The sequence below is a fragment of the Lolium rigidum genome, chromosome 3, assembly GCF_022539505.1.
Source record: "Lolium rigidum isolate FL_2022 chromosome 3, APGP_CSIRO_Lrig_0.1, whole genome shotgun sequence".
NCBI classification, from domain to species: domain Eukaryota; kingdom Viridiplantae; phylum Streptophyta; class Magnoliopsida; order Poales; family Poaceae; genus Lolium; species Lolium rigidum.
The window spans coordinates 339,874,087-339,880,233 of record NC_061510.1 but is presented as its reverse complement, the minus strand read 5'-3'; the positions used below and the strand labels follow the sequence as shown (position 1 = coordinate 339,880,233).

General features: G+C 52.3%; 1 long non-coding RNA gene across 1 annotated transcript; it reads right to left on the bottom strand.

Annotated features, from left to right (window-relative positions):
* Positions 1 to 240: 240 nt before the first annotated feature.
* Positions 241 to 1,578, bottom strand: LOC124700144. The gene is made up of 2 exons (XR_007001656.1): positions 1,377 to 1,578; positions 241 to 643 (listed from the first exon to the last, which is right to left on the bottom strand). It is a non-coding gene; the product is annotated as an uncharacterized LOC124700144 (long non-coding RNA).
* Positions 1,579 to 6,147: the final 4,569 nt, after the last annotated feature.

Genomic DNA, 6,147 nt, shown 5'->3' with positions numbered 1-6,147 from the left:
ATCAGATACTTGGCTTTTTTCATACTCGTGGCATGTGCAGTTTTGATGGTAATGCATATGCAGTTTGGATGGTACGGAATATGCAGTGAAAGAAACTAGCACATTAGGATACAAAATTACTGAAGCTGGAACATAGTTTGGATGGTAAGGCATATTTAGTAATATGTAATTAAATTTGGGACCAAAACAATACAAGTTTATGAATAAATATGTAATTAAATTTGGGACCAAAAGAATCAGTAGAACAGATTGGAAAACACTTCTTTTGCACATTGATCTGATATCCATCCAGAAATACATATTTATGAACAAATCTGAATATAAAAATTTGGGACCAAAAGAATCTCTAGTGCCTGGTTGCCGTGCATACCTACAATGGGTACACAAGAAAACTGAAAACAGTGCAAATCTGGAAACAAATCTTTGCAATTTGATATGACAAAGTACATGTTCAAAAATTAAATCTGGGAGAAAATCTGCAGCTAAATTGGTGGCCACAATTTTGGGATAGAGAAAAAATACAAAAAATTCGCAATGGACGGCAGGCTTCCTGAGACCACCCCACAATGGACGGCACTTGCAGGCTTCGCTGGATCATCCCCTTATGGCACTTTGAACCCCATCCAGCATAGTAGCAAGATTCCTAGCATTTTTTGTACACAAAATTCCATCAGTACACGCGCAGAACGCACACCACGAGAAATTGCTAGGAGCATGACACTAGAAATTCCAATGAAAAAAGAAGAGCAGTACACTAGAAATTCCAATGGAAAGGCAGCGCCAGAAATTCCAACAAACTAGCAAACTAAATTATATCAGGGATATAAAGAAATTCAGCATGGACCCTATTCCCTCAAACGATCAAGCAAATCAACCGTCAAATCGAGCGCCGAATGGTTGATTCAGGGAAAAACAAATGATTGATTCAGAGACCAACATAGTGGACGGAGACATTTTCTCTTAGAGACCACGATTTTGGGATAGAGAAATCCATCAAGGGACAAGAGAAATCTGCAGCTACATCTCCACCTACTCCTCTTCCCATCCCGCACGACAGCAGTCCACGGAAAAAATCCATCAAGGGACCATCCCTCAACAAGCAAAATTATTAGAGAAAAAACTCCTGGATCGGGAGGCACACTACATATGTAATAAAACACCTTGTTCGCTTAAAAGTTGAAGCAAAATCGATCCAGATCGGGAAAAAAAAAGAGGAAGCAAATCCAGATGCAAAAAAGGCAACGCATTCAGACGAACACATATCAACAAATTATTAGAGAGAATCAGAGGCGCAAGATGAGAAAATTGTTTTGGCAGGAGCACATGACGTTTTGCCGCTGCATCTGTGCTCCTCCCGATCCGGAGCAGAGGATTACCGGGAGCCATCGTCCTTCTCCCGATCGACCTCTAGCATGGAACATCTTCTTTCCGGCCAACTGGTACGACGTCGCCTCTCTTCTCCAAATCCCCGCCGCCGGCTGGGCCCCTCCGTGCCCCTGATTTACTTCAACGACGCCATCAGCGGCGGCCACCCCTGCACCTGGGTCGCTGCCCGTCATCGCGCCCGCAGGCTCGCAGCCGTGCAGACAGATGCCTAGGGAGAGCGCGGCGGCCGTGAGAACAGGACTCCATTGCAGGGGAGGGAGAGGGGTGGAAGATGTGCAGTATAGCAGGTAGGTGGTGGTGGGAGTCGCATGAGTAGGCTTTGTGGTGGGTTTTCCGGGACAGGTGGCCGATTAATACAGTTAACGCCGTTAGTTCAATCCACGGTCGAAAATGTCCTATAGAATGATCAAACGGCTAACTGAGGGTGCGTAGCTAGCCACCTGGGTAGCAGACTATTTTGGATATATATATATATATATATATATATATATATATATATTGTCCTAACTATCTTGTTGTGTACGCTATATATTATGCAGAATGAAGAAGCGGGAAATGCGAATAAGGAACATCCATGATGTTGGGTTCATTGACCCACACATCGTTAATTCATATGTGTTAGAACACCACCCCGCCGACGTGGAGGAAGACCTGTGGCGGTTTATTAGAAAACAACGAACGTAAAAGTGATATTCTATTTCCTTACCATTTTGGGTGAGTGTTTCTGTCTTGAGCACATTCTCTTTTGTTTACTCCATGCATGGTATGTGGCTAATCGATGAGTTATGCATGACTGTGCATGTATCGTGTCCGCAGGTTCCACTGGATTCTTATGGTAATTAAAGTTCAGACCTCCTCGGTTCTCGTCCACGACTCTCTGAATATGGATCCGGCGCTTTGGGGCGACATGAGAAAAATGATGCAAAAGTAATTATTTTCATTCATTTGCGCTCTATATCGATCGGCCTATTTCGTTCATCATTTCCTAATATCAAGTAACTAATTAATAACTCTCTTGTTTATTTAATTTTCTTTGCCTCGTAGGGTTTGGAGACGGTTCGTAGATACCAAGGTCGGTGAATTCAAAAAAGAGCTACATTTTAAAATGGCAGTGCGGACGACTGGTGTTGTGGGTATACTTCATGGGTGTACCATCGACAGTGCCTAGATCCGGCAAGCCCGGGTGGCCCACAGACGGTGATGAGGCATGTGGCCCATCGGGCGGCCCAGTTGCTGTTGATCATGAAGGAAGAAGTCCAGCCCGAGATCAGCAGGCCGGATCCGTACCGACATAGGAGTAACCCGGATCCATGGAGGCCCATGAGGAACCCGGATCCGAGTACGACGTATATGGAGGGCGGATCCGTGACGTGCACGGCAAGATATTGTACCGTAGTTATGCTCGTCCGTAATCCGGCTAGGACTCTTCATGTAAACCCTAGATCCGTGCGCCTTTATAAGCCGGATCCCGGGAGCCCTAGAGGCACGTTGACAACCACAACTCATTGTAACAACGCGAAAGCGCCCAGATAATTCCAGACAAGCAGCAGTAGGCCCCTGTCATCGTGCGGGTGTTCCGAAGCCGGGTAACTCGCGTACCACCGTCCCGTGTGCACTCCGCCCTATGGCCCCTACTTCTTCCCCCCTCGTGAGGATCCCTCCTCCGAGGTACCGTCGATTAGGCAACGACAGTTGGCGCCCACCGTGGGGCCTGCGGCGTCTGGAGGCCGGAACCGGGAGGGTTCCGCCATGGGAAGCTACGACGACTCCATCGCTGTGGGGCGTGTTCTTTACGCCGGAAATCTGCCGATCGTCCCTCCGGATGAGTGTTGGATTCCGGCTAAAACTGACCCCATCAAGCTCTCCATCGTCCCAGTTGGCGGCATACACATCTTCATTGGGGAAACCGTCGATTCCGATGGAAACCCACTGGTAAGTAGCGCTGACGCGACCGCCGCTGAGCAGGACGCAGTCGCGAAGATCCGATCTGAGACGCTGGAACTTCCTAGCGAAGATTCCGCCTTAAATCTGGAAAAATCAAAGCCCACCCAATCCGCCCCTGAGCAGGAAACAAAGGTGGAAGACCAATGCAGATCCGCCTGGGTCTCCCAGGTGTTAGAAAAGCAAAGGTGTCACTTCGTACACTTCTTGGCCCATACCGCCGGAACCGCCCCTCATGAAGTCGGAGCTGGTCCCGAGCAGGAAGAGGCACCGGAAAACAACGCAGATCCGGATCAGGCTCAGCCTGTCGGAGAAAGCGAAGCTCCGGTCGAAGAGTCGATCTTGGGCAATCTGAGCCCAATTTCCGGAGACACTCCGTCCATGGAATCTGATGACTTCGTGCGCAAGTTGGAGGAGTATGGTCTCGGCGATCAGCCTGAAGTCAACTCCGCCCAGCCGAAGCAGGTTCTCGCAACGGTAGCAGCGCTGGGACAAACCGGATCTGGAGACCAAGTTAGCCAATCTGAGCCATCTCAACAAGGATCCCCAATGTCTCGGGTGCGACCCCAAAGGGATTCTCCTTCGGAGGAGATCCTGTCAGCAGAAGAGGTGGCCGCGCGAGCAGTTCTTAACACACCTATAACTCCGGGCCACGCCGCAGATCTGGAGGCTCTAGAAACCGCCAGAAAGGAGATGCTGGCCACAGCCAAGAGGCTCGCCGACGCCGAAGCTGCATTAAAGATAGGAAGGGCAGATCATGCCGCCTGGCTGGAAAACTTCGACAGACAGGACCGCGAGATTACTAACACACTCGAGCACGTCAAGAGCATGAGGGCTGAGTGGGAGGTAAAGATGACCTACGCGCAGGCGGAGGCTGATCGTATTGTCAGAGAAGCAATTCCGCCTCGCAGGATAGCCTTCAACACGCCCGCAGTTCACCAGCCGCTGGAAACTCCAAAGGACAACATGCTGAAAGCAGCGGAATTGCTGAAGAAGAAGGACGAAGAAGTTGATATCAACCATCTCCGCACACTTGTCGCTTCAGCAATGCCAGCAGCAGAGCAAGGCAGATACTTCGCGCAGGTTGGAATCCAATCCGGATAACTGTGTATCTACCGCGCAGAAGGACGCCCGCGCCGATCGGCATCCCGACGATGAATCACACACCGGATCCTCAGAGCGCAGAAGAAGGGCCAGGGAACACCCAAATCCGATCCCCGTCCCATCACAGACGCCTCCGTCGGATCCAAGAAAGGGAAAGGATGCGATGTACTCCGGACGAGACAGATACCGCAACCCCTCTCCTCCGCCCAACGGTTACCCGCGACCCCCTCGCCGCCGTAGTCCAGCCGGAAACACCAGGCCCATAGGGCACGGTGCGATTGTTATCCGCGACAACGTGCTGCCAAGAAACGAGAAACGAGGAGCGTTCGCCGGAACCTCGCCGGAACCGGAGCAATGTTCCCGAGCCCGAGCCCAGAAGGAGTCGGAATGAAGACCGCGGTCCGGAACCTCGCCGGAACCGCGATCCAGAACCTCGTCGAAGCCGCGACCCAGAGCCTCGTCGGAGCCGTGACCCGGAGCCTCGCCGGAATAACCAGGGCAGCCAGCGCCAAGGCGAAGGCAGCCACAGAAGCCGGAGTCAGCACCAGGAAGGTCGTGGAGATTCAGATGGCGGAAGCAAGAAGTCGGACCGCCCACCTCGCAGGTCTCCCTCACCACCACCTAGCGGTGGCGGCGGAGGTGGAGGCGGAGGCAATGGCCGGAGATCTCGCTCGCGCTCAAAGTCTCCCCGCCACGGCTCACGCGACGCACGGGACCGCCTTAACGAGTACGGAACCGACTACATTGGTCCGAAGTGCTTTGGCAGAATGATTCGAGAGGAACCAAAGCCAAGGAGCTCCCTCAAGCTACCCGGAAATCTGAAGCATTATGATGGCACCGAAAGGCCGGATACCTGGATTGAGGACTACTACAACGCAGTAACCTTTGCCGGAGGAACCCCTAATATCGCCTGCCGCATGCTCCAGTTGTACCTTGTAGGACCAGCCCGGATCTGGCTCAGTGACCTCGAGAAAAACTCCATCTTTTGTTGGTTCGACCTGAAGACCGCTTTTGAGAAACACTTCAGGGGCACCTACAAAAGACCTGCCACAGCAAGCGACCTACAAGCTTGTATCCAGAAGAAGGGAGAAACCTCAAGAAACTTCCTCACACGATGGTTGGCATGCAGGAACGAGTGCGAAAACGTCGATCACACCACTGCCATGTACGCCTTTATTGGTGGACTGCAGAGAGGAGGATTGTTGAGGCATAAGCTTACATGTTTGGCTAACGCCAACAAACTGACTCTGGATGAGATGATCTCCATCGCCAGTGATCACACTGCCGCCGATGACGACGCGGGCGGTGACATCGCAGCTACGAGCAATCCCCCTGCACCGGCAGAAGAAGAACCGTGATAACGGTAACAATAGCGGCCACAAACGCAAAAACCCCGATGACCGGAAGAGTGGCGGATCCGAGATGGTCGCCATGGCGTTCCAACGCGGAGGTTCGAGGAGGCGGAAGAGGACGCGGCCGTGGAGGCGGAGCCGGCGGGGGTCGGCGAGCATGGCACCGAGGTCACCGCCGGCGGATCCCGCGCCCCGCAAACCTACGAGGAGTACGGAGACATGCCCTGCCCGGCCCACTTGGATCCGGCTACGGGGAAGTCCACTCATACCAACCGCAACTGCAAGTGGGTCAACGACCTCAAGAACGACCCGGAGGCAGGATACAAGCGAGCCCGGAAGCACCGCCCACGCGGCAAAGGAGGCA